The following is a 397-nucleotide window of genomic DNA, read 5'->3' on the forward strand; positions in this document are numbered from 1 at the left end:
ATTACAGTTACATATTCAGATGTAAACCCCTTTGTAATCATTAACATTTTAATATTTTCACACACACATACAGATTTGATTGATTTCTTTCCCAAATTGCATTGACTGCTCTAAAATATGAGACACCAATGGAGTTTAGGATACAGAATAGGACACATGCTTATTTGATCACTGTTTTATTTCCTATTTGGGTTTGTGTATGTTTTTTTTCCAAGGCATTGTTAGATGCCAGTGTTTCCTGTTATAGCTATGCAAAGATTTGATTTCAAAAACAGTATCATAGCTATTAAACATAAAAAGAGGTGCTAAAGTCTGATGTTGTGGTGGCTGTGCTTTAAAATTAAATAATTATCATCTTAATTCAAGTGATGAAGGATTCTGAAAGTCTGACATCACT

General features: G+C 31.5%; 1 protein-coding gene across 1 annotated transcript in view; it reads right to left on the minus strand.

Annotated features, from left to right (window-relative positions):
* The window catches only part of LOC107664427 (echinoderm microtubule-associated protein-like 5), a 102,195-nt gene that overhangs the window by 14,178 nt on the left and 87,620 nt on the right, over positions 1-397 (minus strand). The window lies entirely within an intron of this gene.

The sequence above is a fragment of the Sinocyclocheilus anshuiensis genome, unplaced genomic scaffold (genome assembly GCF_001515605.1).
Source record: "Sinocyclocheilus anshuiensis isolate Anshui unplaced genomic scaffold, SAMN03320099.WGS_v1.1 scaffold167, whole genome shotgun sequence".
Lineage (NCBI taxonomy): Eukaryota > Metazoa > Chordata > Actinopteri > Cypriniformes > Cyprinidae > Sinocyclocheilus > Sinocyclocheilus anshuiensis.